The sequence below is a fragment of the Alosa sapidissima genome, chromosome 10, assembly GCF_018492685.1.
Source record: "Alosa sapidissima isolate fAloSap1 chromosome 10, fAloSap1.pri, whole genome shotgun sequence".
Taxonomy (NCBI): domain Eukaryota; kingdom Metazoa; phylum Chordata; class Actinopteri; order Clupeiformes; family Clupeidae; genus Alosa; species Alosa sapidissima.
Genome location: NC_055966.1, coordinates 13302271 through 13327245, shown reverse-complemented (window position 1 = coordinate 13327245; position 24975 = coordinate 13302271). Strand labels below are relative to the sequence as shown.

The 24975-nt window shown below is 47.2% G+C and overlaps 47 non-coding genes across 47 annotated transcripts; 37 read left to right on the top strand and 10 right to left on the bottom strand.

Annotated features, from left to right (window-relative positions):
- The first annotated feature begins 175 nt into the window (after positions 1 to 175).
- Positions 176 to 262, top strand: trnay-gua. The gene is given in 2 exon segments: positions 176 to 212; positions 227 to 262. It is a non-coding gene; the product is annotated as a tRNA-Tyr (tRNA).
- Positions 263 to 322: 60 nt separating this feature from the next.
- trnae-cuc lies at positions 323 to 394 on the bottom strand. The gene has a single exon. It is a non-coding gene; the product is annotated as a tRNA-Glu (tRNA).
- Positions 395 to 752: 358 nt separating this feature from the next.
- trnay-gua lies at positions 753 to 839 on the top strand. The gene is given in 2 exon segments: positions 753 to 789; positions 804 to 839. It is a non-coding gene; the product is annotated as a tRNA-Tyr (tRNA).
- A 60-nt stretch (positions 840 to 899) lies between these two features.
- trnae-cuc lies at positions 900 to 971 on the bottom strand. Its single transcript has one exon. It is a non-coding gene; the product is annotated as a tRNA-Glu (tRNA).
- A 358-nt stretch (positions 972 to 1329) lies between these two features.
- On the top strand, positions 1330 to 1416 carry trnay-gua. Its single transcript is given in 2 exon segments — positions 1330 to 1366; positions 1381 to 1416. It is a non-coding gene; the product is annotated as a tRNA-Tyr (tRNA).
- Positions 1417 to 1476: 60 nt separating this feature from the next.
- trnae-cuc lies at positions 1477 to 1548 on the bottom strand. Its single transcript has one exon. It is a non-coding gene; the product is annotated as a tRNA-Glu (tRNA).
- A 358-nt stretch (positions 1549 to 1906) lies between these two features.
- On the top strand, positions 1907 to 1993 carry trnay-gua. Its single transcript is given in 2 exon segments — positions 1907 to 1943; positions 1958 to 1993. It is a non-coding gene; the product is annotated as a tRNA-Tyr (tRNA).
- A 60-nt stretch (positions 1994 to 2053) lies between these two features.
- trnae-cuc lies at positions 2054 to 2125 on the bottom strand. The gene has a single exon. It is a non-coding gene; the product is annotated as a tRNA-Glu (tRNA).
- Positions 2126 to 2483: 358 nt separating this feature from the next.
- Positions 2484 to 2570, top strand: trnay-gua. The gene is given in 2 exon segments: positions 2484 to 2520; positions 2535 to 2570. It is a non-coding gene; the product is annotated as a tRNA-Tyr (tRNA).
- A 60-nt stretch (positions 2571 to 2630) lies between these two features.
- Positions 2631 to 2702, bottom strand: trnae-cuc. The gene has a single exon. It is a non-coding gene; the product is annotated as a tRNA-Glu (tRNA).
- A 358-nt stretch (positions 2703 to 3060) lies between these two features.
- Positions 3061 to 3147, top strand: trnay-gua. Its single transcript is given in 2 exon segments — positions 3061 to 3097; positions 3112 to 3147. It is a non-coding gene; the product is annotated as a tRNA-Tyr (tRNA).
- A 490-nt stretch (positions 3148 to 3637) lies between these two features.
- On the top strand, positions 3638 to 3724 carry trnay-gua. The gene is given in 2 exon segments: positions 3638 to 3674; positions 3689 to 3724. It is a non-coding gene; the product is annotated as a tRNA-Tyr (tRNA).
- Positions 3725 to 4214: 490 nt separating this feature from the next.
- On the top strand, positions 4215 to 4301 carry trnay-gua. Its single transcript is given in 2 exon segments — positions 4215 to 4251; positions 4266 to 4301. It is a non-coding gene; the product is annotated as a tRNA-Tyr (tRNA).
- Positions 4302 to 4361: 60 nt separating this feature from the next.
- Positions 4362 to 4433, bottom strand: trnae-cuc. The gene has a single exon. It is a non-coding gene; the product is annotated as a tRNA-Glu (tRNA).
- Positions 4434 to 4791: 358 nt separating this feature from the next.
- On the top strand, positions 4792 to 4878 carry trnay-gua. The gene is given in 2 exon segments: positions 4792 to 4828; positions 4843 to 4878. It is a non-coding gene; the product is annotated as a tRNA-Tyr (tRNA).
- A 60-nt stretch (positions 4879 to 4938) lies between these two features.
- On the bottom strand, positions 4939 to 5010 carry trnae-cuc. Its single transcript has one exon. It is a non-coding gene; the product is annotated as a tRNA-Glu (tRNA).
- Positions 5011 to 5368: 358 nt separating this feature from the next.
- Positions 5369 to 5455, top strand: trnay-gua. The gene is given in 2 exon segments: positions 5369 to 5405; positions 5420 to 5455. It is a non-coding gene; the product is annotated as a tRNA-Tyr (tRNA).
- Positions 5456 to 5515: 60 nt separating this feature from the next.
- Positions 5516 to 5587, bottom strand: trnae-cuc. The gene has a single exon. It is a non-coding gene; the product is annotated as a tRNA-Glu (tRNA).
- A 504-nt stretch (positions 5588 to 6091) lies between these two features.
- On the bottom strand, positions 6092 to 6163 carry trnae-cuc. Its single transcript has one exon. It is a non-coding gene; the product is annotated as a tRNA-Glu (tRNA).
- Positions 6164 to 6521: 358 nt separating this feature from the next.
- Positions 6522 to 6608, top strand: trnay-gua. The gene is given in 2 exon segments: positions 6522 to 6558; positions 6573 to 6608. It is a non-coding gene; the product is annotated as a tRNA-Tyr (tRNA).
- Positions 6609 to 6668: 60 nt separating this feature from the next.
- Positions 6669 to 6740, bottom strand: trnae-cuc. Its single transcript has one exon. It is a non-coding gene; the product is annotated as a tRNA-Glu (tRNA).
- A 934-nt stretch (positions 6741 to 7674) lies between these two features.
- Positions 7675 to 7761, top strand: trnay-gua. The gene is given in 2 exon segments: positions 7675 to 7711; positions 7726 to 7761. It is a non-coding gene; the product is annotated as a tRNA-Tyr (tRNA).
- Positions 7762 to 8827: 1066 nt separating this feature from the next.
- Positions 8828 to 8914, top strand: trnay-gua. The gene is given in 2 exon segments: positions 8828 to 8864; positions 8879 to 8914. It is a non-coding gene; the product is annotated as a tRNA-Tyr (tRNA).
- A 490-nt stretch (positions 8915 to 9404) lies between these two features.
- trnay-gua lies at positions 9405 to 9491 on the top strand. Its single transcript is given in 2 exon segments — positions 9405 to 9441; positions 9456 to 9491. It is a non-coding gene; the product is annotated as a tRNA-Tyr (tRNA).
- A 491-nt stretch (positions 9492 to 9982) lies between these two features.
- On the top strand, positions 9983 to 10069 carry trnay-gua. The gene is given in 2 exon segments: positions 9983 to 10019; positions 10034 to 10069. It is a non-coding gene; the product is annotated as a tRNA-Tyr (tRNA).
- Positions 10070 to 10560: 491 nt separating this feature from the next.
- On the top strand, positions 10561 to 10647 carry trnay-gua. The gene is given in 2 exon segments: positions 10561 to 10597; positions 10612 to 10647. It is a non-coding gene; the product is annotated as a tRNA-Tyr (tRNA).
- A 490-nt stretch (positions 10648 to 11137) lies between these two features.
- trnay-gua lies at positions 11138 to 11224 on the top strand. The gene is given in 2 exon segments: positions 11138 to 11174; positions 11189 to 11224. It is a non-coding gene; the product is annotated as a tRNA-Tyr (tRNA).
- A 491-nt stretch (positions 11225 to 11715) lies between these two features.
- On the top strand, positions 11716 to 11802 carry trnay-gua. Its single transcript is given in 2 exon segments — positions 11716 to 11752; positions 11767 to 11802. It is a non-coding gene; the product is annotated as a tRNA-Tyr (tRNA).
- Positions 11803 to 12292: 490 nt separating this feature from the next.
- On the top strand, positions 12293 to 12379 carry trnay-gua. Its single transcript is given in 2 exon segments — positions 12293 to 12329; positions 12344 to 12379. It is a non-coding gene; the product is annotated as a tRNA-Tyr (tRNA).
- Positions 12380 to 12869: 490 nt separating this feature from the next.
- On the top strand, positions 12870 to 12956 carry trnay-gua. Its single transcript is given in 2 exon segments — positions 12870 to 12906; positions 12921 to 12956. It is a non-coding gene; the product is annotated as a tRNA-Tyr (tRNA).
- Positions 12957 to 13446: 490 nt separating this feature from the next.
- trnay-gua lies at positions 13447 to 13533 on the top strand. Its single transcript is given in 2 exon segments — positions 13447 to 13483; positions 13498 to 13533. It is a non-coding gene; the product is annotated as a tRNA-Tyr (tRNA).
- Positions 13534 to 14024: 491 nt separating this feature from the next.
- Positions 14025 to 14111, top strand: trnay-gua. Its single transcript is given in 2 exon segments — positions 14025 to 14061; positions 14076 to 14111. It is a non-coding gene; the product is annotated as a tRNA-Tyr (tRNA).
- A 489-nt stretch (positions 14112 to 14600) lies between these two features.
- On the top strand, positions 14601 to 14687 carry trnay-gua. The gene is given in 2 exon segments: positions 14601 to 14637; positions 14652 to 14687. It is a non-coding gene; the product is annotated as a tRNA-Tyr (tRNA).
- A 490-nt stretch (positions 14688 to 15177) lies between these two features.
- Positions 15178 to 15264, top strand: trnay-gua. Its single transcript is given in 2 exon segments — positions 15178 to 15214; positions 15229 to 15264. It is a non-coding gene; the product is annotated as a tRNA-Tyr (tRNA).
- A 490-nt stretch (positions 15265 to 15754) lies between these two features.
- On the top strand, positions 15755 to 15841 carry trnay-gua. The gene is given in 2 exon segments: positions 15755 to 15791; positions 15806 to 15841. It is a non-coding gene; the product is annotated as a tRNA-Tyr (tRNA).
- Positions 15842 to 16332: 491 nt separating this feature from the next.
- trnay-gua lies at positions 16333 to 16419 on the top strand. Its single transcript is given in 2 exon segments — positions 16333 to 16369; positions 16384 to 16419. It is a non-coding gene; the product is annotated as a tRNA-Tyr (tRNA).
- Positions 16420 to 17486: 1067 nt separating this feature from the next.
- trnay-gua lies at positions 17487 to 17573 on the top strand. Its single transcript is given in 2 exon segments — positions 17487 to 17523; positions 17538 to 17573. It is a non-coding gene; the product is annotated as a tRNA-Tyr (tRNA).
- A 490-nt stretch (positions 17574 to 18063) lies between these two features.
- Positions 18064 to 18150, top strand: trnay-gua. The gene is given in 2 exon segments: positions 18064 to 18100; positions 18115 to 18150. It is a non-coding gene; the product is annotated as a tRNA-Tyr (tRNA).
- Positions 18151 to 18640: 490 nt separating this feature from the next.
- trnay-gua lies at positions 18641 to 18727 on the top strand. The gene is given in 2 exon segments: positions 18641 to 18677; positions 18692 to 18727. It is a non-coding gene; the product is annotated as a tRNA-Tyr (tRNA).
- A 1068-nt stretch (positions 18728 to 19795) lies between these two features.
- Positions 19796 to 19882, top strand: trnay-gua. Its single transcript is given in 2 exon segments — positions 19796 to 19832; positions 19847 to 19882. It is a non-coding gene; the product is annotated as a tRNA-Tyr (tRNA).
- Positions 19883 to 20372: 490 nt separating this feature from the next.
- On the top strand, positions 20373 to 20459 carry trnay-gua. The gene is given in 2 exon segments: positions 20373 to 20409; positions 20424 to 20459. It is a non-coding gene; the product is annotated as a tRNA-Tyr (tRNA).
- A 490-nt stretch (positions 20460 to 20949) lies between these two features.
- Positions 20950 to 21036, top strand: trnay-gua. The gene is given in 2 exon segments: positions 20950 to 20986; positions 21001 to 21036. It is a non-coding gene; the product is annotated as a tRNA-Tyr (tRNA).
- A 490-nt stretch (positions 21037 to 21526) lies between these two features.
- Positions 21527 to 21613, top strand: trnay-gua. The gene is given in 2 exon segments: positions 21527 to 21563; positions 21578 to 21613. It is a non-coding gene; the product is annotated as a tRNA-Tyr (tRNA).
- A 491-nt stretch (positions 21614 to 22104) lies between these two features.
- Positions 22105 to 22191, top strand: trnay-gua. Its single transcript is given in 2 exon segments — positions 22105 to 22141; positions 22156 to 22191. It is a non-coding gene; the product is annotated as a tRNA-Tyr (tRNA).
- Positions 22192 to 23257: 1066 nt separating this feature from the next.
- Positions 23258 to 23344, top strand: trnay-gua. Its single transcript is given in 2 exon segments — positions 23258 to 23294; positions 23309 to 23344. It is a non-coding gene; the product is annotated as a tRNA-Tyr (tRNA).
- A 491-nt stretch (positions 23345 to 23835) lies between these two features.
- On the top strand, positions 23836 to 23922 carry trnay-gua. Its single transcript is given in 2 exon segments — positions 23836 to 23872; positions 23887 to 23922. It is a non-coding gene; the product is annotated as a tRNA-Tyr (tRNA).
- Positions 23923 to 24412: 490 nt separating this feature from the next.
- On the top strand, positions 24413 to 24499 carry trnay-gua. The gene is given in 2 exon segments: positions 24413 to 24449; positions 24464 to 24499. It is a non-coding gene; the product is annotated as a tRNA-Tyr (tRNA).
- The last annotated feature ends 476 nt before the right edge of the window (positions 24500 to 24975 follow it).

Sequence of the window (24975 nt, the reverse complement as noted above, 5' to 3'; positions counted from 1 at the left end):
TGCTTTCTCATCAAATCATTTGACTTCATTTAAAAAGCATTACCAAATCCATGTGTTGATCTTCATATAAGATCAATAACACTTGGTTAGATTTCATTTTTTTGCAGTGTTTTTAGGGTCTTTTCCATAGGGCTCTGGTGTCCATCTGGTTTCGTGTCCCAGCACAGAGCCAGGTCCTTCGATAGCTCAGTTGGTAGAGCGGAGGACTGTAGGTGAACAACCGGCCATCCTTAGGTCGCTGGTTCGACTCCGGCTCGAAGGAAGCGATGCTTTTTGGTGATCTCTTTGTCTGCGACAAGACCAAGGCCTGGCAAAAGCCGCATTCCCTGACCGGGAATCGAACCCGGGCCGCGGCGGTGAGAGCGCCGAATCCTAACCACTAGACCACCAGGGAGACATGCTGTTTGCCTTTGGCACGAGTGGACGTGACGTCTTGCTCTCTGCGGGGCAGACTGCGGGAGATGGCTTCGCTGCAAAAACGGTTTATCCAATCAAATCTAGCCGAGTGTCATTAATCTTATATCAAAAAAAAAAAAATCTACCTGGTACTGTTTTCAGTATAAAGACACTTACCTAGTGCTTTCTCATCAAATCATTTGACTTCATTTAAAAAGCATTACCAAATCCATGTGTTGATCTTCATATAAGATCAATAACACTTGGTTAGATTTCATTTTTTTGCAGTGTTTTTAGGGTCTTTTCCATAGGGCTCTGGTGTCCATCTGGTTTCGTGTCCCAGAACAGAGCCAGGTCCTTCGATAGCTCAGTTGGTAGAGCGGAGGACTGTAGGTGAACAACCGGCCATCCTTAGGTCGCTGGTTCGACTCCGGCTCGAAGGAAGCGATGCTTTTTGGTGATCTCTTTGTCTGCGACAAGACCAAGGCCTGGCAAAAGCCGCATTCCCTGACCGGGAATCGAACCCGGGCCGCGGCGGTGAGAGCGCCGAATCCTAACCACTAGACCACCAGGGAGACATGCTGTTTGCCTTTGGCACGAGTGGACGTGACGTCTTGCTCTCTGCGGGGCAGACTGCGGGAGATGGCTTCGCTGCAAAAACGGTTTATCCAATCAAATCTAGCCGAGTGTCATTAATCTTATATCAAAAAAAAAAAAATCTACCTGGTACTGTTTTCAGTATAAAGACACTTACCTAGTGCTTTCTCATCAAATCATTTGACTTCATTTAAAAAGCATTACCAAATCCATGTGTTGATCTTCATATAAGATCAATAACACTTGGTTAGATTTCATTTTTTTGCAGTGTTTTTAGGGTCTTTTCCATAGGGCTCTGGTGTCCATCTGGTTTCGTGTCCCAGAACAGAGCCAGGTCCTTCGATAGCTCAGTTGGTAGAGCGGAGGACTGTAGGTGAACAACCGGCCATCCTTAGGTCGCTGGTTCGACTCCGGCTCGAAGGAAGAGATGCTTTTTGGTGATCTCTTTGTCTGCGACAAGACCAAGGCCTGGCAAAAGCCGCATTCCCTGACCGGGAATCGAACCCGGGCCGCGGCGGTGAGAGCGCCGAATCCTAACCACTAGACCACCAGGGAGACATGCTGTTTGCCTTTGGCACGAGTGGACGTGACGTCTTGCTCTCTGCGGGGCAGACTGCGGGAGATGGCTTCGCTGCAAAAACGGTTTATCCAATCAAATCTAGCCGAGTGTCATTAATCCTATATCAAAAAAAAAAAAATCTACCTGGTACTGTTTTCAGTATAAAGACACTTACCTAGTGCTTTCTCATCAAATCATTTGACTTCATTTAAAAAGCATTACCAAATCCATGTGTTGATCTTCATATAAGATCAATAACACTTGGTTAGATTTCATTTTTTTGCAGTGTTTTTAGGGTCTTTTCCATAGGGCTCTGGTGTCCATCTGGTTTCGTGTCCCAGAACAGAGCCAGGTCCTTCGATAGCTCAGTTGGTAGAGCGGAGGACTGTAGGTGAACAACCGGCCATCCTTAGGTCGCTGGTTCGACTCCGGCTCGAAGGAAGCGATGCTTTTTGGTGATCTCTTTGTCTGCGACAAGACCAAGGCCTGGCAAAAGCCGCATTCCCTGACCGGGAATCGAACCCGGGCCGCGGCGGTGAGAGCGCCGAATCCTAACCACTAGACCACCAGGGAGACATGCTGTTTGCCTTTGGCACGAGTGGACGTGACGTCTTGCTCTCTGCGGGGCAGACTGCGGGAGATGGCTTCGCTGCAAAAACGGTTTATCCAATCAAATCTAGCCGAGTGTCATTAATCTTATATCAAAAAAAAAAAAATCTACCTGGTACTGTTTTCAGTATAAAGACACTTACCTAGTGCTTTCTCATCAAATCATTTGACTTCATTTAAAAAGCATTACCAAATCCATGTGTTGATCTTCATATAAGATCAATAACACTTGGTTAGATTTCATTTTTTTGCAGTGTTTTTAGGGTCTTTTCCATAGGGCTCTGGTGTCCATCTGGTTTCGTGTCCCAGAACAGAGCCAGGTCCTTCGATAGCTCAGTTGGTAGAGCGGAGGACTGTAGGTGAACAACCGGCCATCCTTAGGTCGCTGGTTCGACTCCGGCTCGAAGGAAGCGATGCTTTTTGGTGATCTCTTTGTCTGCGACAAGACCAAGGCCTGGCAAAAGCCGCATTCCCTGACCGGGAATCGAACCCGGGCCGCGGCGGTGAGAGCGCCGAATCCTAACCACTAGACCACCAGGGAGACATGCTGTTTGCCTTTGGCACGAGTGGACGTGACGTCTTGCTCTCTGCGGGGCAGACTGCGGGAGATGGCTTCGCTGCAAAAACGGTTTATCCAATCAAATCTAGCCGAGTGTCATTAATCTTATATCAAAAAAAAAAAAATCTACCTGGTACTGTTTTCAGTATAAAGACACTTACCTAGTGCTTTCTCATCAAATCATTTGACTTCATTTAAAAAGCATTACCAAATCCATGTGTTGATCTTCATATAAGATCAATAACACTTGGTTAGATTTCATTTTTTTGCAGTGTTTTTAGGGTCTTTTCCATAGGGCTCTGGTGTCCATCTGGTTTCGTGTCCCAGAACAGAGCCAGGTCCTTCGATAGCTCAGTTGGTAGAGCGGAGGACTGTAGGTGAACAACCGGCCATCCTTAGGTCGCTGGTTCGACTCCGGCTCGAAGGAAGCGATGCTTTTTGGTGATCTCTTTGTCTGCGACAAGACCAAGGCCTGGCAAAAGCCGCATACCCTGACCGGGAATCGAACCCGGGCCGCGGCGGTGAGAGCGCCGAATCCTAACCACTAGACCACCAGGGAGACATGCTGTTTGCCTTTGGCACGAGTGGACGTGACGTCTTGCTCTCTGCGGGGCAGACTGCGGGAGATGGCTTCGCTGCAAAAACGGTTTATCCAATCAAATCTAGCCGAGTCTCATTAATCTTATATCAAAAAAAAAAAAATCTACCTGGTACTGTTTTCAGTATAAAGACACTTACCTAGTGCTTTCTCATCAAATCATTTGACTTCATTTAAAAAGCATTACCAAATCCATGTGTTGATCTTCATATAAGATCAATAACACTTGGTTAGATTTCATTTTTTTCCAGTGTTTTTAGGGTCTTTTCCATAGGGCTCTGGTGTCCATCTGGTTTCGTGTCCCAGAACAGAGCCAGGTCCTTCGATAGCTCAGTTGGTAGAGCGGAGGACTGTAGGTGAACAACCGGCCATCCTTAGGTCGCTGGTTCGACTCCGGCTCGAAGGAAGCGATGCTTTTTGGTGATCTCTTTGTCTGCGACAAGACCAAGGCCTGGCAAAAGCCGCATACCCTGACCGGGAATCGAACCCGGGCCGCGGCGGTGAGAGCGCCGAATCCTAACCACTAGACCACCAGGGAGACATGCTGTTTGCCTTTGGCACGAGTGGACGTGACGTCTTGCTCTCTGCGGGGCAGACTGCGGGAGATGGCTTCGCTGCAAAAACGGTTTATCCAATCAAATCTAGCCGAGTCTCATTAATCTTATATCAAAAAAAAAAAAATCTACCTGGTACTGTTTTCAGTATAAAGACACTTACCTAGTGCTTTCTCATCAAATCATTTGACTTCATTTAAAAAGCATTACCAAATCCATGTGTTGATCTTCATATAAGATCAATAACACTTGGTTAGATTTCATTTTTTTGCAGTGTTTTTAGGGTCTTTTCCATAGGGCTCTGGTGTCCATCTGGTTTCGTGTCCCAGAACAGAGCCAGGTCCTTCGATAGCTCAGTTGGTAGAGCGGAGGACTGTAGGTGAACAACCGGCCATCCTTAGGTCGCTGGTTCGACTCCGGCTCGAAGGAAGCGATGCTTTTTGGTGATCTCTTTGTCTGCGACAAGACCAAGGCCTGGCAAAAGCCGCATTCCCTGACCGGGAATCGAACCCGGGCCGCGGCGGTGAGAGCGCCGAATCCTAACCACTAGACCACCAGGGAGACATGCTGTTTGCCTTTGGCACGAGTGGACGTGACGTCTTGCTCTCTGCGGGGCAGACTGCGGGAGATGGCTTCGCTGCAAAAACGGTTTATCCAATCAAATCTAGCCGAGTGTCATTAATCTTATATCAAAAAAAAAAAAATCTACCTGGTACTGTTTTCAGTATAAAGACACTTACCTAGTGCTTTCTCATCAAATCATTTGACTTCATTTAAAAAGCATTACCAAATCCATGTGTTGATCTTCATATAAGATCAATAACACTTGGTTAGATTTCATTTTTTTGCAGTGTTTTTAGGGTCTTTTCCATAGGGCTCTGGTGTCCATCTGGTTTCGTGTCCCAGAACAGAGACAGGTCCTTCGATAGCTCAGTTGGTAGAGCGGAGGACTGTAGGTGAACAACCGGCCATCCTTAGGTCGCTGGTTCGACTCCGGCTCGAAGGAAGCGATGCTTTTTGGTGATCTCTTTGTCTGCGACAAGACCAAGGCCTGGCAAAAGCCGCATTCCCTGACCGGGAATCGAACCCGGGCCGCGGCGGTGAGAGCGCCGAATCCTAACCACTAGACCACCAGGGAGACATGCTGTTTGCCTTTGGCACGAGTGGACGTGACGTCTTGCTCTCTGCGGGGCAGACTGCGGGAGATGGCTTCGCTGCAAAAACGGTTTATCCAATCAAATCTAGCCGAGTGTCATTAATCTTATATCAAAAAAAAAAAAATCTACCTGGTACTGTTTTCAGTATAAAGACACTTACCTAGTGCTTTCTCATCAAATCATTTGACTTCATTTAAAAAGCATTACCAAATCCATGTGTTGATCTTCATATAAGATCAATAACACTTGGTTAGATTTCATTTTTTTGCAGTGTTTTTAGGGTCTTTTCCATAGGGCTCTGGTGTCCATCTGGTTTCGTGTCCCAGAACAGAGCCAGGTCCTTCGATAGCTCAGTTGGTAGAGCGGAGGACTGTAGGTGAACAACCGGCCATCCTTAGGTCGCTGGTTCGACTCCGGCTCGAAGGAAGCGATGCTTTTTGGTGATCTCTTTGTCTGCGACAAGACCAAGGCCTGGCAAAAGCCGCATTCCCTGACCGGGAATCGAACCCGGGCCGCGGCGGTGAGAGCGCCGAATCCTAACCACTAGACCACCAGGGAGACATGCTGTTTGCCTTTGGCACGAGTGGACGTGACGTCTTGCTCTCTGCGGGGCAGACTGCGGGAGATGGCTTCGCTGCAAAAACGGTTTATCCAATCAAATCTAGCCGAGTGTCATTAATCCTATATCAAAAAAAAAAAATCTACCTGGTACTGTTTTCAGTATAAAGACACTTACCTAGTGCTTTCTCATCAAATCATTTGACTTCATTTAAAAAGCATTACCAAATCCATGTGTTGATCTTCATATAAGATCAATAACACTTGGTTAGATTTCATTTTTTTGCAGTGTTTTTAGGGTCTTTTCCATAGGGCTCTGGTGTCCATCTGGTTTCGTGTCCCAGAACAGAGCCAGGTCCTTCGATAGCTCAGTTGGTGGAGCGGAGGACTGTAGGTGAACAACCGGCCGTCCTTAGGTCGCTGGTTCGACTCCGGCTCGAAGGAAGCGATGCTTTTTGGTGATCTCTTTGTCTGCGACAAGACCAAGGCCTGGCAAAAGCCGCATTCCCTGACCGGGAATCGAACCCGGGCCGCGGCGGTGAGAGCGCCGAATCCTAACCACTAGACCACCAGGGAGACATGCTGTTTGCCTTTGGCACGAGTGGACGTGACGTCTTGCTCTCTGCGGGGCAGACTGCGGGAGATGGCTTCGCTGCAAAAACGGTTTATCCAATCAAATCTAGCCGAGTGTCATTAATCTTATATCAAAAAAAAAAAAATCTACCTGGTACTGTTTTCAGTATAAAGACACTTACCTAGTGCTTTCTCATCAAATCATTTGACTTCATTTAAAAAGCATTACCAAATCCATGTGTTGATCTTCATATAAGATCAATAACACTTGGTTAGATTTCATTTTTTTGCAGTGTTTTTAGGGTCTTTTCCATAGGGCTCTGGTGTCCATCTGGTTTCGTGTCCCAGAACAGAGCCAGGTCCTTCGATAGCTCAGTTGGTAGAGCGGAGGACTGTAGGTGAACAACCGGCCATCCTTAGGTCGCTGGTTCGACTCCGGCTCGAAGGAAGCGATGCTTTTTGGTGATCTCTTTGTCTGCGACAAGACCAAGGCCTGGCAAAAGCCGCATTCCCTGACCGGGAATCGAACCCGGGCCGCGGCGGTGAGAGCGCCGAATCCTAACCACTAGACCACCAGGGAGACATGCTGTTTGCCTTTGGCACGAGTGGACGTGACGTCTTGCTCTCTGCGGGGCAGACTGCGGGAGATGGCTTCGCTGCAAAAACGGTTTATCCAATCAAATCTAGCCGAGTGTCATTAATCCTATATCAAAAAAAAAAAATCTACCTGGTACTGTTTTCAGTATAAAGACACTTACCTAGTGCTTTCTCATCAAATCATTTGACTTCATTTAAAAAGCATTACCAAATCCATGTGTTGATCTTCATATAAGATCAATAACACTTGGTTAGATTTCATTTTTTTGCAGTGTTTTTAGGGTCTTTTCCATAGGGCTCTGGTGTCCATCTGGTTTCGTGTCCCAGAACAGAGCCAGGTCCTTCGATAGCTCAGTTGGTGGAGCGGAGGACTGTAGGTGAACAACCGGCCATCCTTAGGTCGCTGGTTCGACTCCGGCTCGAAGGAAGCGATGCTTTTTGGTGATCTCTTTGTCTGCGACAAGACCAAGGCCTGGCAAAAGCCGCATTCCCTGACCGGGAATCGAACCCGGGCCGCGGCGGTGAGAGCGCCGAATCCTAACCACTAGACCACCAGGGAGACATGCTGTTTGCCTTTGGCACGAGTGGACGTGACGTCTTGCTCTCTGCGGGGCAGACTGCGGGAGATGGCTTCGCTGCAAAAACGGTTTATCCAATCAAATCTAGCCGAGTGTCATTAATCTTATATCAAAAAAAAAAAAATCTACCTGGTACTGTTTTCAGTATAAAGACACTTACCTAGTGCTTTCTCATCAAATCATTTGACTTCATTTAAAAAGCATTACCAAATCCATGTGTTGATCTTCATATAAGATCAATAACACTTGGTTAGATTTCATTTTTTTGCAGTGTTTTTAGGGTCTTTTCCATAGGGCTCTGGTGTCCATCTGGTTTCGTGTCCCAGAACAGAGCCAGGTCCTTCGATAGCTCAGTTGGTAGAGCGGAGGACTGTAGGTGAACAACCGGCCATCCTTAGGTCGCTGGTTCGACTCCGGCTCGAAGGAAGCGATGCTTTTTGGTGATCTCTTTGTCTGCGACAAGACCAAGGCCTGGCAAAAGCCGCATTCCCTGACCGGGAATCGAACCCGGGCCGCGGCGGTGAGAGCGCCGAATCCTAACCACTAGACCACCAGGGAGACATGCTGTTTGCCTTTGGCACGAGTGGACGTGACGTCTTGCTCTCTGCGGGGCAGACTGCGGGAGATGGCTTCGCTGCAAAAACGGTTTATCCAATCAAATCTAGCCGAGTGTCATTAATCCTATATCAAAAAAAAAAAATCTACCTGGTACTGTTTTCAGTATAAAGACACTTACCTAGTGCTTTCTCATCAAATCATTTGACTTCATTTAAAAAGCATTACCAAATCCATGTGTTGATCTTCATATAAGATCAATAACACTTGGTTAGATTTCATTTTTTTGCAGTGTTTTTAGGGTCTTTTCCATAGGGCTCTGGTGTCCATCTGGTTTCGTGTCCCAGAACAGAGCCAGGTCCTTCGATAGCTCAGTTGGTGGAGCGGAGGACTGTAGGTGAACAACCGGCCATCCTTAGGTCGCTGGTTCGACTCCGGCTCGAAGGAAGCGATGCTTTTTGGTGATCTCTTTGTCTGCGACAAGACCAAGGCCTGGCAAAAGCCGCATTCCCTGACCGGGAATCGAACCCGGGCCGCGGCGGTGAGAGCGCCGAATCCTAACCACTAGACCACCAGGGAGACATGCTGTTTGCCTTTGGCACGAGTGGACGTGACGTCTTGCTCTCTGCGGGGCAGACTGCGGGAGATGGCTTCGCTGCAAAAACGGTTTATCCAATCAAATCTAGCCGAGTGTCATTAATCTTATATCAAAAAAAAAAAAATCTACCTGGTACTGTTTTCAGTATAAAGACACTTACCTAGTGCTTTCTCATCAAATCATTTGACTTCATTTAAAAAGCATTACCAAATCCATGTGTTGATCTTCATATAAGATCAATAACACTTGGTTAGATTTCATTTTTTTGCAGTGTTTTTAGGGTCTTTTCCATAGGGCTCTGGTGTCCATCTGGTTTCGTGTCCCAGAACAGAGCCAGGTCCTTCGATAGCTCAGTTGGTAGAGCGGAGGACTGTAGGTGAACAACCGGCCATCCTTAGGTCGCTGGTTCGACTCCGGCTCGAAGGAAGCGATGCTTTTTGGTGATCTCTTTGTCTGCGACAAGACCAAGGCCTGGCAAAAGCCGCATTCCCTGACCGGGAATCGAACCCGGGCCGCGGCGGTGAGAGCGCCGAATCCTAACCACTAGACCACCAGGGAGACATGCTGTTTGCCTTTGGCACGAGTGGACGTGACGTCTTGCTCTCTGCGGGGCAGACTGCGGGAGATGGCTTCGCTGCAAAAACGGTTTATCCAATCAAATCTAGCCGAGTGTCATTAATCTTATATCAAAAAAAAAAAAATCTACCTGGTACTGTTTTCAGTATAAAGACACTTACCTAGTGCTTTCTCATCAAATCATTTGACTTAATTTAAAAAGCATTACCAAATCCATGTGTTGATCTTCATATAAGATCAATAACACTTGATTAGATTTCATTTTTTTGCAGTGTTTTTAGGGTCTTTTCCATAGGGCTCTGGTGTCCATCTGGTTTCGTGTCCCAGAACAGAGCCAGGTCCTTCGATAGCTCAGTTGGTAGAGCGGAGGACTGTAGGTGAACAACCGGCCATCCTTAGGTCGCTGGTTCGACTCCGGCTCGAAGGAAGCGATGCTTTTTGGTGATCTCTTTGTCTGCGACAAGACCAAGGCCTGGCAAAAGCCGCATTCCCTGACCGGGAATCGAACCCGGGCCGCGGCGGTGAGAGCGCCGAATCCTAACCACTAGACCACCAGGGAGACATGCTGTTTGCCTTTGGCACGAGTGGACGTGACGTCTTGCTCTCTGCGGGGCAGACTGCGGGAGATGGCTTCGCTGCAAAAACGGTTTATCCAATCAAATCTAGCCGAGTGTCATTAATCTTATATCAAAAAAAAAAAAAATCTACCTGGTACTGTTTTCAGTATAAAGACACTTACCTAGTGCTTTCTCATCAAATCATTTGACTTCATTTAAAAAGCATTACCAAATCCATGTGTTGATCTTCATATAAGATCAATAACACTTGGTTAGATTTCATTTTTTTGCAGTGTTTTTAGGGTCTTTTCCATAGGGCTCTGGTGTCCATCTGGTTTCGTGTCCCAGAACAGAGCCAGGTCCTTCGATAGCTCAGTTGGTAGAGCGGAGGACTGTAGGTGAACAACCGGCCATCCTTAGGTCGCTGGTTCGACTCCGGCTCGAAGGAAGCGATGCTTTTTGGTGATCTCTTTGTCTGCGACAAGACCAAGGCCTGGCAAAAGCCGCATTCCCTGACCGGGAATCGAACCCGGGCCGCGGCGGTGAGAGCGCCGAATCCTAACCACTAGACCACCAGGGAGACATGCTGTTTGCCTTTGGCACGAGTGGACGTGACGTCTTGCTCTCTGCGGGGCAGACTGCGGGAGATGGCTTCGCTGCAAAAACGGTTTATCCAATCAAATCTAGCCGAGTGTCATTAATCTTATATCAAAAAAAAAAAAAATCTACCTGGTACTGTTTTCAGTATAAAGACACTTACCTAGTGCTTTCTCATCAAATCATTTGACTTCATTTAAAAAGCATTACCAAATCCATGTGTTGATCTTCATATAAGATCAATAACACTTGGTTAGATTTCATTTTTTTGCAGTGTTTTTAGGGTCTTTTCCATAGGGCTCTGGTGTCCATCTGGTTTCGTGTCCCAGAACAGAGCCAGGTCCTTCGATAGCTCAGTTGGTAGAGCGGAGGACTGTAGGTGAACAACCGGCCATCCTTAGGTCGCTGGTTCGACTCCGGCTCGAAGGAAGCGATGCTTTTTGGTGATCTCTTTGTCTGCGACAAGACCAAGGCCTGGCAAAAGCCGCATTCCCTGACCGGGAATCGAACCCGGGCCGCGGCGGTGAGAGCGCCGAATCCTAACCACTAGACCACCAGGGAGACATGCTGTTTGCCTTTGGCACGAGTGGACGTGACGTCTTGCTCTCTGCGGGGCAGACTGCGGGAGATGGCTTCGCTGCAAAAACGGTTTATCCAATCAAATCTAGCCGAGTGTCATTAATCTTATATCAAAAAAAAAAAAATCTACCTGGTACTGTTTTCAGTATAAAGACACTTACCTAGTGCTTTCTCATCAAATCATTTGACTTCATTTAAAAAGCATTACCAAATCCATGTGTTGATCTTCATATAAGATCAATAACACTTGGTTAGATTTCATTTTTTTCCAGTGTTTTTAGGGTCTTTTCCATAGGGCTCTGGTGTCCATCTGGTTTCGTGTCCCAGAACAGAGCCAGGTCCTTCGATAGCTCAGTTGGTAGAGCGGAGGACTGTAGGTGAACAACCGGCCATCCTTAGGTCGCTGGTTCGACTCCGGCTCGAAGGAAGCGATGCTTTTTGGTGATCTCTTTGTCTGCGACAAGACCAAGGCCTGGCAAAAGCCGCATTCCCTGACCGGGAATCGAACCCGGGCCGCGGCGGTGAGAGCGCCGAATCCTAACCACTAGACCACCAGGGAGACATGCTGTTTGCCTTTGGCACGAGTGGACGTGACGTCTTGCTCTCTGCGGGGCAGACTGCGGGAGATGGCTTCGCTGCAAAAACGGTTTATCCAATCAAATCTAGCCGAGTGTCATTAATCTTATATCAAAAAAAAAAAAAATCTACCTGGTACTGTTTTCAGTATAAAGACACTTACCTAGTGCTTTCTCATCAAATCATTTGACTTCATTTAAAAAGCATTACCAAATCCATGTGTTGATCTTCATATAAGATCAATAACACTTGGTTAGATTTCATTTTTTTCCAGTGTTTTTAGGGTCTTTTCCATAGGGCTCTGGTGTCCATCTGGTTTCGTGTCCCAGAACAGAGCCAGGTCCTTCGATAGCTCAGTTGGTAGAGCGGAGGACTGTAGGTGAACAACCGGCCATCCTTAGGTCGCTGGTTCGACTCCGGCTCGAAGGAAGCGATGCTTTTGGTGATCTCTTTGTCTGCGACAAGACCAAGGCCTGGCAAAAGCCGCATTCCCTGACCGGGAATCGAACCCGGGCCGCGGCGGTGAGAGCGCCGAATCCTAACCACTAGACCACCAGGGAGACATGCTGTTTGCCTTTGGCACGAGTGGACGTGACGTCTTGCTCTCTGCGGGGCAGACTGCGGGAGATGGCTTCGCTGCAAAAACGGTTTATCCAATCAAATCTAGCCGAGTGTCATTAATCTTATATCAAAAAAAAAAAAAATCTACCTGGTACTGTTTTCAGTATAAAGACACTTACCTAGTGCTTTCTCATCAAATCATTTGACTTCATTTAAAAAGCATTACCAAATCCATGTGTTGATCTTCATATAAGATCAATAACACTTGGTTAGATTTCATTTTTTTGCAGTGTTTTTAGGGTCTTTTCCATAGGGCTCTGGTGTCCATCTGGTTTCGTGTCCCAGAACAGAGCCAGGTCCTTCGATAGCTCAGTTGGTAGAGCGGAGGACTGTAGGTGAACAACCGGCCATCCTTAGGTCGCTGGTTCGACTCCGGCTCGAAGGAAGCGATGCTTTTTGGTGATCTCTTTGTCTGCGACAAGACCAAGGCCTGGCAAAAGCCGCATTCCCTGACCGGGAATCGAACCCGGGCCGCGGCGGTGAGAGCGCCGAATCCTAACCACTAGACCACCAGGGAGACATGCTGTTTGCCTTTGGCACGAGTGGACGTGACGTCTTGCTCTCTGCGGGGCAGACTGCGGGAGATGGCTTCGCTGCAAAAACGGTTTATCCAATCAAATCTAGCCGAGTGTCATTAATCTTATATCAAAAAAAAAAAAATCTACCTGGTACTGTTTTCAGTATAAAGACACTTACCTAGTGCTTTCTCATCAAATCATTTGACTTCATTTAAAAAGCATTACCAAATCCATGTGTTGATCTTCATATAAGATCAATAACACTTGGTTAGATTTCATTTTTTTCCAGTGTTTTTAGGGTCTTTTCCATAGGGCTCTGGTGTCCATCTGGTTTCGTGTCCCAGAACAGAGCCAGGTCCTTCGATAGCTCAGTTGGTAGAGCGGAGGACTGTAGGTGAACAACCGGCCATCCTTAGGTCGCTGGTTCGACTCCGGCTCGAAGGAAGCGATGCTTTTTGGTGATCTCTTTGTCTGCGACAAGACCAAGGCCTGGCAAAAGCCGCATTCCCTGACCGGGAATCGAACCCGGGCCGCGGCGGTGAGAGCGCCGAATCCTAACCACTAGACCACCAGGGAGACATGCTGTTTGCCTTTGGCACGAGTGGACGTGACGTCTTGCTCTCTGCGGGGCAGACTGCGGGAGATGGCTTCGCTGCAAAAACGGTTTATCCAATCAAATCTAGCCGAGTGTCATTAATCTTATATCAAAAAAAAAAAAATCTACCTGGTACTGTTTTCAGTATAAAGACACTTACCTAGTGCTTTCTCATCAAATCATTTGACTTCATTTAAAAAGCATTACCAAATCCATGTGTTGATCTTCATATAAGATCAATAACACTTGGTTAGATTTCATTTTTTTGCAGTGTTTTTAGGGTCTTTTCCATAGGGCTCTGGTGTCCATCTGGTTTCGTGTCCCAGAACAGAGCCAGGTCCTTCGATAGCTCAGTTGGTAGAGCGGAGGACTGTAGGTGAACAACCGGCCATCCTTAGGTCGCTGGTTCGACTCCGGCTCGAAGGAAGCGATGCTTTTTGGTGATCTCTTTGTCTGCGACAAGACCAAGGCCTGGCAAAAGCCGCATTCCCTGACCGGGAATCGAACCCGGGCCGCGGCGGTGAGAGCGCCGAATCCTAACCACTAGACCACCAGGGAGACATGCTGTTTGCCTTTGGCACGAGTGGACGTGACGTCTTGCTCTCTGCGGGGCAGACTGCGGGAGATGGCTTCGCTGCAAAAACGGTTTATCCAATCAAATCTAGCCGAGTGTCATTAATCTTATATCAAAAAAAAAAAAAATCTACCTGGTACTGTTTTCAGTATAAAGACACTTACCTAGTGCTTTCTCATCAAATCATTTGACTTCATTTAAAAAGCATTACCAAATCCATGTGTTGATCTTCATATAAGATCAATAACACTTGGTTAGATTTCATTTTTTTCCAGTGTTTTTAGGGTCTTTTCCATAGGGCTCTGGTGTCCATCTGGTTTCGTGTCCCAGAACAGAGCCAGGTCCTTCGATAGCTCAGTTGGTAGAGCGGAGGACTGTAGGTGAACAACCGGCCATCCTTAGGTCGCTGGTTCGACTCCGGCTCGAAGGAAGCGATGCTTTTGGTGATCTCTTTGTCTGCGACAAGACCAAGGCCTGGCAAAAGCCGCATTCCCTGACCGGGAATCGAACCCGGGCCGCGGCGGTGAGAGCGCCGAATCCTAACCACTAGACCACCAGGGAGACATGCTGTTTGCCTTTGGCACGAGTGGACGTGACGTCTTGCTCTCTGCGGGGCAGACTGCGGGAGATGGCTTCGCTGCAAAAACGGTTTATCCAATCAAATCTAGCCGAGTGTCATTAATCTTATATCAAAAAAAAAAAAATCTACCTGGTACTGTTTTCAGTATAAAGACACTTACCTAGTGCTTTCTCATCAAATCATTTGACTTCATTTAAAAAGCATTACCAAATCCATGTGTTGATCTTCATATAAGATCAATAACACTTGGTTAGATTTCATTTTTTTGCAGTGTTTTTAGGGTCTTTTCCATAGGGCTCTGGTGTCCATCTGGTTTCGTGTCCCAGAACAGAGCCAGGTCCTTCGATAGCTCAGTTGGTAGAGCGGAGGACTGTAGGTGAACAACCGGCCATCCTTAGGTCGCTGGTTCGACTCCGGCTCGAAGGAAGCGATGCTTTTTGGTGATCTCTTTGTCTGCGACAAGACCAAGGCCTGGCAAAAGCCGCATTCCCTGACCGGGAATCGAACCCGGGCCGCGGCGGTGAGAGCGCCGAATCCTAACCACTAGACCACCAGGGAGACATGCTGTTAGCCTTTGGCACGAGTGGACGTGACGTCTTGCTCTCTGCGGGGCAGACTGCGGGAGATGGCTTCGCTGCAAAAACGGTTTATCCAATCAAATCTAGCCGAGTGTCATTAATCTTATATCAAAAAAAAAAAAATCTACCTGGTACTGTTTTCAGTATAAAGACACTTACCTAGTGCTTTCTCATCAAATCATTTGACTTCATTTAAAAAGCATTACCAAATCCATGTGTTGATCTTCATATAAGATCAATAACACTTGGTTAGATTTCATTTTTTTGCAGTGTTTTTAGGGTCTTTTCCATAGGGCTCTGGTGTCCATCTGGTTTCGTGTCCCAGAACAGAGCCAGGTCCTTCGATAGCTCAGTTGGTAGAGCGGAGGACTGTAGGTGAACAACCGGCCATCCTTAGGTCGCTGGTTCGACTCCGGCTCGAAGGAAGCGATGCTTTTTGGTGATCTCTTTGTCTGCGACAAGACCAAGGCCTGGCAAAAGCCGCATTCCCTGACCGGGAATCGAACCCGGGCCGCGGCGGTGAGAGCGCCGAATCCTAACCACTAGACCACCAGGGAGACATGCTGTTAGCCTTTGGCACGAGTGGACGTGACGTCTTGCTCTCTGCGGGGCAGACTGCGGGAGATGGCTTCGCTGCAAAAACGGTTTATCCAATCAAATCTAGCCGAGTGTCATTAATCTTATATCAAAAAAAAAAAAATCTACCTGGTACTGTTTTCAGTATAAAGACACTTACCTAGTGCTTTCTCATCAAATCATTTGACTTCATTTAAAAAGCATTACCAAATCCATGTGTTGATCTTCATATAAGATCAATAACACTTGGTTAGATTTCATTTTTTTGCAGTGTTTTTAGGGTCTTTTCCATAGGGCTCTGGTGTCCATCTGGTTTCGTGTCCCAGAACAGAGCCAGGTCCTTCGATAGCTCAGTTGGTAGAGCGGAGGACTGTAGGTGAACAACCGGCCATCCTTAGGTCGCTGGTTCGACTCCGGCTCGAAGGAAGCGATGCTTTTTGGTGATCTCTTTGTCTGCGACAAGACCAAGGCCTGGCAAAAGCCGCATTCCCTGACCGGGAATCGAACCCGGGCCGCGGCGGTGAGAGCGCCGAATCCTAACCACTAGACCACCAGGGAGACATGCTGTTAGCCTTTGGCACGAGTGGACGTGACGTCTTGCTCTCTGCGGGGCAGACTGCGGGAGATGGCTTCGCTGCAAAAACGGTTTATCCAATCAAATCTAGCCGAGTGTCATTAATCTTATATCAAAAAAAAAAAAAATCTACCTGGTACTGTTTTCAGTATAAAGACACTTACCTAGTGCTTTCTCATCAAATCATTTGACTTCATTTAAAAAGCATTACCAAATCCATGTGTTGATCTTCATATAAGATCAATAACACGTGGTTAGATTTCATTTTTTTGCAGTGTTTTTAGGGTCTTTTCCATAGGGCTCTGGTGTCCATCTGGTTTCGTGTCCCAGAACAGAGCCAGGTCCTTCGATAGCTCAGTTGGTAGAGCGGAGGACTGTAGGTGAACAACCGGCCATCCTTAGGTCGCTGGTTCGACTCCGGCTCGAAGGAAGCGATGCTTTTTGGTGATCTCTTTGTCTGCGACAAGACCAAGGCCTGGCAAAAGCCGCATTCCCTGACCGGGAATCGAACCCGGGCCGCGGCGGTGAGAGCGCCGAATCCTAACCACTAGACCACCAGGGAGACACGCTGTTTGCCTTTGGCACGAGTGGACGTGACGTCTTGCTCTCTGCGGGGCAGACTGCGGGAGATGGCTTCGCTGCAAAAACGGTTTATCCAATCAAATCTAGCCGAGTGTCATTAATCTTATATCAAAAAAAAAAAAATCTACCTGGTACTGTTTTCAGTATAAAGACACTTACCTAGTGCTTTCTCATCAAATCATTTGACTTCATTTAAAAAGCATTACCAAATCCATGTGTTGATCTTCATATAAGATCAATAACACTTGGTTAGATTTCATTTTTTTGCAGTGTTTTTAGGGTCTTTTCCATAGGGCTCTGGTGTCCATCTGGTTTCGTGTCCCAGAACAGAGCCAGGTCCTTCGATAGCTCAGTTGGTAGAGCTGAGGACTGTAGGTGAACAACCGGCCATCCTTAGGTCGCTGGTTCGACTCCGGCTCGAAGGAAGCGATGCTTTTTGGTGATCTCTTTGTCTGCGACAAGACCAAGGCCTGGCAAAAGCCGCATTCCCTGACCGGGAATCGAACCCGGGCCGCGGCGGTGAGAGCGCCGAATCCTAACCACTAGACCACCAGGGAGACATGCTGTTAGCCTTTGGCACGAGTGGACGTGACGTCTTGCTCTCTGCGGGGCAGACTGCGGGAGATGGCTTCGCTGCAAAAACGGTTTATCCAATCAAATCTAGCCGAGTGTCATTAATCTTATATCAAAAAAAAAAAAATCTACCTGTTACTGTTTTCAGTATAAAGACACTTACCTAGTGCTTTCTCATCAAATCATTTGACTTCATTTAAAAAGCATTACCAAATCCATGTGTTGATCTTCATATAAGATCAATAACACTTGGTTAGATTTCATTTTTTTGCAGTGTTTTTAGGGTCTTTTCCATAGGGCTCTGGTGTCCATCTGGTTTCGTGTCCCAGAACAGAGCCAGGTCCTTCGATAGCTCAGTTGGTAGAGCGGAGGACTGTAGGTGAACAACCGGCCATCCTTAGGTCGCTGGTTCGACTCCGGCTCGAAGGAAGCGATGCTTTTTGGTGATCTCTTTGTCTGCGACAAGACCAAGGCCTGGCAAAAGCCGCATTCCCTGACCGGGAATCGAACCCGGGCCGCGGCGGTGAGAGCGCCGAATCCTAAACACTAGACCACCAGGGAGACATGCTGTTTGCCTTTGGCACGAGTGGACGTGACGTCTTGCTCTCTGCGGGGCAGACTGCGGGAGATGGCTTCGCTGCAAAAACGGTTTATCCAATCAAATCTAGCCGAGTGTCATTAATCTTATATCAAAAAAAAAAAAATCTACCTGGTACTGTTTTCAGTATAAAGACACTTACCTAGTGCTTTCTCATCAAATCATTTGACTTCATTTAAAAAGCATTACCAAATCCATGTGTTGATCTTCATATAAGATCAATAACACTTGGTTAGATTTCATTTTTTTGCAGTGTTTTTAGGGTCTTTTCCATAGGGCTCTGGTGTCCATCTGGTTTCGTGTCCCAGAACAGAGCCAGGTCCTTCGATAGCTCAGTTGGTAGAGCGGAGGACTGTAGGTGAACAACCGGCCATCCTTAGGTCGCTGGTTCGACTCCGGCTCGAAGGAAGCGATGCTTTTTGGTGATCTCTTTGTCTGCGACAAGACCAAGGCCTGGCAAAAGCCGCATTCCCTGACCGGGAATCGAACCCGGGCCGCGGCGGTGAGAGCGCCGAATCCTAACCACTAGACCACCAGGGAGACATGCTGTTAGCCTTTGGCACGAGTGGACGTGACGTCTTGCTCTCTGCGGGGCAGACTGCGGGAGATGGCTTCGCTGCAAAAACGGTTTATCCAATCAAATCTAGCCGAGTGTCATTAATCTTATATCAAAAAAAAAAAAATCTACCTGGTACTGTTTTCAGTATAAAGACACTTACCTAGTGCTTTCTCATCAAATCATTTGACTTCATTTAAAAAGCATTACCAAATCCATGTGTTGATCTTCATATAAGATCAATAACACTTGGTTAGATTTCATTTTTTTGCAGTGTTTTTAGGGTCTTTTCCATAGGGCTCTGGTGTCCATCTGGTTTCGTGTCCCAGAACAGAGCCAGGTCCTTCGATAGCTCAGTTGGTAGAGCGGAGGACTGTAGGTGAACAACCGGCCATCCTTAGGTCGCTGGTTCGACTCCGGCTCGAAGGAAGCGATGCTTTTTGGTGATCTCTTTGTCTGCGACAAGACCAAGGCCTGGCAAAAGCCGCATTCCCTGACCGGGAATCGAACCCGGGCCGCGGCGGTGAGAGCGCCGAATCCTAAGCACTAGACCACCAGGGAGACATGCTGTTAGCCTTTGGCACGAGTGGACGTGACGTCTTGCTCTCTGCGGGGCAGACTGCGGGAGATGGCTTCGCTGCAAAAACGGTTTATCCAATCAAATCTAGCCGAGTGTCATTACTCTTATATCAAAAAAAAAAAAAATCTACCTGGTACTGTTTTCAGTATAAAGACACTTACCTAGTGCTTTCTCATCAAATCATTTGACTTCATTTAAAAAGCATTACCAAATCCATGTGTTGATCTTCATATAAGATCAATAACACGTGGTTAGATTTCATTTTTTTGCAGTGTTTTTAGGGTCTTTTCCATAGGGCTCTGGTGTCCATCTGGTTTCGTGTCCCAGAACAGAGCCAGGTCCTTCGATAGCTCACTTGGTAGAGCGGAGGACTGTAGGTGAACAACCGGCCATCCTTAGGTCGCTGGTTCGACTCCGGCTCGAAGGAAGCGATGCTTTTTGGTGATCTCTTTGTCTGCGACAAGACCAAGGCCTGGCAAAAGCCGCATTCCCTGACCGGGAATCGAACCCGGGCCGCGGCGGTGAGAGCGCCGAATCCTAACCACTAGACCACCAGGGAGACACGCTGTTTGCCTTTGGCACGAGTGGACGTGACGTCTTGCTCTCTGCGGGGCAGACTGCGGGAGATGGCTTCGCTGCAAAAACGGTTTATCCAATCAAATCTAGCCGAGTGTCATTAATCTTATATCAAAAAAAAAAAAATCTACCTGGTACTGTTTTCAGTATAAAGACACTTACCTAGTGCTTTCTCATCAAATCATTTGACTTCATTTAAAAAGCATTACCAAATCCATGTGTTGATCTTCATATAAGATCAATAACACTTGGTTAGATTTCATTTTTTTGCAGTGTTTTTAGGGTCTTTTCCATAGGGCTCTGGTGTCCATCTGGTTTCGTGTCCCAGAACAGAGCCAGGTCCTTCGATAGCTCAGTTGGTAGAGCGGAGGACTGTAGGTGAACAACCGGCCATCCTTAGGTCGCTGGTTCGACTCCGGCTCGAAGGAAGCGATGCTTTTTGGTGATCTCTTTGTCTGCGACAAGACCAAGGCCTGGCAAAAGCCGCATTCCCTGACCGGGAATCGAACCCGGGCCGCGGCGGTGAGAGCGCCGAATCCTAACCACTAGACCACCAGGGAGACATGCTGTTAGCCTTTGGCACGAGTGGACGTGACGTCTTGCTCTCTGCGGGGCAGACTGCGGGAGATGGCTTCGCTGCAAAAACGGTTTATCCAATCAAATCTAGCCGAGTGTCATTAATCTTATATCAAAAAAAAAAAAATCTACCTGGTACTGTTTTCAGTATAAAGACACTTACCTAGTGCTTTCTCATCAAATCATTTGACTTCATTTAAAAAGCATTACCAAATCCATGTGTTGATCTTCATATAAGATCAATAACACTTGGTTAGATTTCATTTTTTTGCAGTGTTTTTAGGGTCTTTTCCATAGGGCTCTGGTGTCCATCTGGTTTCGTGTCCCAGAACAGAGCCAGGTCCTTCGATAGCTCAGTTGGTAGAGCGGAGGACTGTAGGTGAACAACCGGCCATCCTTAGGTCGCTGGTTCGACTCCAGCTCGAAGGAAGCGATGCTTTTTGGTGATCTCTTTGTCTGCGACAAGACCAAGGCCTGGCAAAAGCCGCATTCCCTGACCGGGAATCGAACCCGGGCCGCGGCGGTGAGAGCGCCGAATCCTAAACACTAGACCACCAGGGAGACATGCTGTTTGCCTTTGGCACGAGTGGACGTGACGTCTTGCTCTCTGCGGGGCAGACTGCGGGAGATGGCTTCGCTGCAAAAACGGTTTATCCAATCAAATCTAGCCGAGTGTCATTAATCTTATATCAAAAAAAAAAAAATCTACCTGGTACTGTTTTCAGTATAAAGACACTTACCTAGTGCTTTCTCATCAAATCATTTGACTTCATTTAAAAAGCATTACCAAATCCATGTGTTGATCTTCATATAAGATCAATAACACTTGGTTAGATTTCATTTTTTTGCAGTGTTTTTAGGGTCTTTTCCATAGGGCTCTGGTGTCCATCTGGTTTCGTGTCCCAGAACAGAGCCAGGTCCTTCGATAGCTCAGTTGGTAGAGCGGAGGACTGTAGGTGAACAACCGGCCATCCTTAGGTCGCTGGTTCGACTCCGGCTCGAAGGAAGCGATGCTTTTTGGTGATCTCTTTGTCTGCGACAAGACCAAGGCCTGGCAAAAGTCGCATTCCCTGACCGGGAATCGAACCCGGGCCGCGGCAGTGAGAGCGCCGAATCCTAACCACTAGACCACCAGGGAGACATGCTGTTAGCCTTTGGCACGAGTGGACGTGACGTCTTGCTCTCTGCGGGGCAGACTGCGGGAGATGGCTTCGCTGCAAAAACGGTTTATCCAATCAAATCTAGCCGAGTGTCATTAATCTTATATCAAAAAAAAAAAAATCTACCTGGTACTGTTTTCAGTATAAAGACACTTACCTAGTGCTTTCTCACCAAATCATTTGACTTCATTTAAAAAGCATTACCAAATCCATGTGTTGATCTTCATATAAGATCAATAACACTTGGTTAGATTTCATTTTTTTGCAGTGTTTTTAGGGTCTTTTCCATAGGGCTCTGGTGTCCATCTGGTTTCGTGTCCCAGAACAGAACCAGGTCCTTCGATAGCTCAGTTGGTAGAGCGGAGGACTGTAGGTGAACAACCGGCCATCCTTAGGTCGCTGGTTCGACTCCGGCTCGAAGGAAGCGATGCTTTTTGGTGATCTCTTTGTCTGCGACAAGACCAAGGCCTGGCAAAAGCCGCATTCCCTGACCGGGAATCGAACCCGGGCCGCGGCGGTGAGAGCGCCGAATCCTAACCACTAGACCACCAGGGAGACATGCTGTTTGCCTTTGGCACGAGTGGACGTGACGTCTTGCTCTCTGCGGGGCAGACTGCGGGAGATGGCTTCGCTGCAAAAACGGTTTATCCAATCAAATCTAGCCGAGTGTCATTAATCTTATATCAAAAAAAAAAAAAATCTACCTGGTACTGTTTTCAGTATAAAGACACTTACCTAGTGCTTTCTCATCAAATCATTTGACTTCATTTAAAAAGCATTACCAAATCCATGTGTTGATCTTCATATAAGATCAATAACACGTGGTTAGATTTCATTTTTTTGCAGTGTTTTTAGGGTCTTTTCCATAGGGCTCTGGTGTCCATCTGGTTTCGTGGCCCAGAACAGAGCCAGGTCCTTCGATAGCTCAGTTGGTAGAGCGGAGGACTGTAGGTGAACAACCGGCCATCCTTAGGTCGCTGGTTCGACTCCAGCTCGAAGGAAGCGATGCTTTTTGGTGATCTCTTTGTCTGCGACAAGACCAAGGCCTGGCAAAAGCCGCATTCCCTGACCGGGAATCGAACCCGGGCCGCGGCGGTGAGAGCGCCGAATCCTAAACACTAGACCACCAGGGAGACATGCTGTTTGCCTTTGGCACGAGTGGACGTGACGTCTTGCTCTCTGCGGGGCAGACTGCGGGAGATGGCTTCGCTGCAAAAACGGTTTATCCAATCAAATCTAGCCGAGTGTCATTAATCTTATATCAAAAAAAAAAAAATCTACCTGGTACTGTTTTCAGTATAAAGACACTTACCTAGTGCTTTCTCATCAAATCATTTGACTTCATTTAAAAAGCATTACCAAATCCATGTGTTGATCTTCATATAAGATCAATAACACTTGGTTAGATTTCATTTTTTTGCAGTGTTTTTAGGGTCTTTTCCATAGGGCTCTGGTGTCCATCTGGTTTCGTGTCCCAGAACAGAGCCAGGTCCTTCGATAGCTCAGTTGGTAAAGCGGAGGACTGTAGGTGAACAACCGGCCATCCTTAGGTCGCTGGTTCGACTCCGGCTCGAAGGAAGCGATGCTTTTTGGTGATCTCTTTGTCTGCGACAAGACCAAGGCCTGGCAAAAGCCGCATTCCCTGACCGGGAATCGAACCCGGGCCGCGGCGGTGAGAGCGCCGAATCCTAACCACTAGACCACCAGGGAGACATGCTGTTAGCCTTTGGCACGAGTGGACGTGACGTCTTGCTCTCTGCGGGGCAGACTGCGGGAGATGGCTTCGCTGCAAAAACGGTTTATCCAATCAAATCTAGCCGAGTGTCATTAATCTTATATCAAAAAAAAAAAATCTACCTGGTACTGTTTTCAGTATAAAGACACTTACCTAGTGCTTTCTCATCAAATCATTTGACTTCATTTAAAAAGCATTACCAAATCCATGTGTTGATCTTCATATAAGATCAATAACACTTGGTTAGATTTCATTTTTTTGCAGTGTTTTTAGGGTCTTTTCCATAGGGCTCTGGTGTCCATCTGGTTTCGTGTCCCAGAACAGAGCCAGGTCCTTCGATAGCTCAGTTGGTAGAGCGGAGGACTGTAGGTGAACAACCGGCCATCCTTAGGTCGCTGGTTCGACTCCGGCTCGAAGGAAGCGATGCTTTTTGGTGATCTCTTTGTCTGCGACAAGACCAAGGCCTGGCAAAAGCCGCATTCCCTGACCGGGAATCGAACCCGGGCCGCGGCGGTGAGAGCGCCGAATCCTAACCACTAGACCACCAGGGAGACATGCTGTTAGCCTTTGGCACGAGTGGACGTGACGTCTTGCTCTCTGCGGGGCAGACTGCGGGAGATGGCTTCGCTGCAAAAACGGTTTATCCAATCAAATCTAGCCGAGTGTCATTAATCTTATATCAAAAAAAAAAAAAATCTACCTGGTACTGTTTTCAGTATAAAGACACTTACCTAGTGCTTTCTCATCAAATCATTTGACTTCATTTAAAAAGCATTACCAAATCCATGTGTTGATCTTCATATAAGATCAATAACACGTGGTTAGATTTCATTTTTTTGCAGTGTTTTTAGGGTCTTTTCCATAGGGCTCTGGTGTCCATCTGGTTTCGTGTCCCAGAACAGAGCCAGGTCCTTCGATAGCTCAGTTGGTAGAGCGGAGGACTGTAGGTGAACAACCGGCCATCCTTAGGTCGCTGGTTCGACTCCGGCTCGAAGGAAGCGATGCTTTTTGGTGATCTCTTTGTCTGCGACAAGACCAAGGCCTGGCAAAAGCCGCATTCCCTGACCGGGAATCGAACCCGGGCCGCGGCGGTGAGAGCGCCGAATCCTAACCACTAGACCACCAGGGAGACATGCTGTTAGCCTTTGGCACGAGTGGACGTGACGTCTTGCTCTCTGCGGGGCAGACTGCGGGAGATGGCTTCGCTGCAAAAACGGTTTATCCAATCAAATCTAGCCGAGTGTCATTAATCTTATATCAAAAAAAAAAAATTCTACCTGGTACTGTTTTCAGTATAAAGACACTTACCTAGTGCTTTCTCATCAAATCATTTGACTTCATTTAAAAAGCATTACCAAATCCATGTGTTGATCTTCATATAAGATCAATAACACTTGGTTAGATTTCATTTTTTTGCAGTGTTTTTAGGGTCTTTTCCATAGGGCTCTGGTGTCCATCTGGTTTCGTGTCCCAGAACAGAGCCAGGTCCTTCGATAGCTCAGTTGGTAGAGCGGAGGACTGTAGGTGAACAACCGGCCATCCTTAGGTCGCTGGTTCGACTCCGGCTCGAAGGAAGCGATGCTTTTTGGTGATCTCTTTGTCTGCGACAAGACCAAGGCCTGGCAAAAGCCGCATTCCCTGACCGGGAATCGAACCCGGGCCGCGGCGGTGAGAGCGCCGAATCCTAACCACTAGACCACCAGGGAGACATGCTGTTAGCCTTTGGCACGAGTGGACGTGACGTCTTGCTCTCTGCGGGGCAGACTGCGGGAGATGGCTTCGCTGCAAAAACGGTTTATCCAATCAAATCTAGCCGAGTGTCATTAATCTTATATCAAAAAAAAAAAAAATCTACCTGGTACTGTTTTCAGTATAAAGACACTTACCTAGTGCTTTCTCATCAAATCATTTGACTTCATTTAAAAAGCATTACCAAATCCATGTGTTGATCTTCATATAAGATCAATAACACGTGGTTAGATTTCATTTTTTTGCAGTGTTTTTAGGGTCTTTTCCATAGGGCTCTGGTGTCCATCTGGTTTCGTGTCCC